Source organism: Limulus polyphemus, unplaced genomic scaffold (genome assembly GCF_000517525.1).
Source record: "Limulus polyphemus unplaced genomic scaffold, Limulus_polyphemus-2.1.2 Scaffold559, whole genome shotgun sequence".
Taxonomy (NCBI): Eukaryota; Metazoa; Arthropoda; class Merostomata; order Xiphosura; family Limulidae; genus Limulus; species Limulus polyphemus.
In genome coordinates this window covers 39,707-40,637 of record NW_013666169.1, presented here as the reverse complement: position 1 = coordinate 40,637, position 931 = coordinate 39,707, and the positions used below count along the sequence as shown (strand labels likewise).

The 931-nt window shown below is 28.1% G+C and overlaps 1 protein-coding gene across 2 annotated transcripts in view; it reads right to left on the bottom strand.

The window, feature by feature from the left end:
• The window catches only part of LOC106459096 (arginine-glutamic acid dipeptide repeats protein-like), a 43,899-nt gene that overhangs the window by 15,274 nt on the left and 27,694 nt on the right, over positions 1-931 (bottom strand). The window lies entirely within an intron of this gene.

Genomic DNA, 931 nt, shown 5'->3' with positions numbered 1-931 from the left:
ACTCACATGCATTCATGTTACCGTATAAAATAAAATGAAACTGACCTTTGGTCTGTACAAAGTAACTTGTCTTGGCTGTGTTTTAATAAACTAGTATTTTGTAAAATACAGTCACATTTCAATTATTACACATTACATATGTATACAGATTATTGTTATTTTGAAATAAGTTCTTGAACTTATTTTTCTTAAAATACAGAATAATAAATTAAGAAGTAAAGTAAACAATTATCTTTTCTAGTTATGACTTTTGTACTCGATTGCTGCTTGACGTAGGTTGCTAAGCCTTTAAAAAATTTGCACGTGGAGGATATGAAATAAAATTATTTTTTGGGGGTTTTATATACACATTTGAATAACTAAAAATCATAAATTACTACATTAATACCATAGAATTCCACTATAATTTATCAAGCTTAGTAACTAAGATGTATTTTAGTCTAAAAAAATATGAAATTTGAGCAGACTAAAGACACACCCTACCTTGTTGAAATATTGATTCAAAAGAAAGAAATGGCACCAAGCCCATTAACATAGCTGAGAAAGCCACTAGGGGGACATTTTGAGCTTCCGACTGGTTATAAAAGGGAGTGTTTCCAAAAATTGAAAGAGGTGGGCAGGGTGCCACTGTGTTTGATTTATTACATGAGCAATATTTTAGCAAATTGAAAACATAAGTGGCTCTTATTTTATATTCTAGCTTGTCAATGTCGGTAATTTCAGTCTCTAATTCGTACAAACTATAGAATTAGTATTTTGACTTCACAAACATCTCATGTTTATGTTTTTTTTTATATTTGTTTTTAAATAAAGAAATTGAGTAATATATAGTACTAAAATTTGAATTATAATCCATAGATTGATACCAAAGTTATTGACATAAATTTATGAAATAGTAGTTCAATAAAATTTTGAATGCGAGTCAACAAAC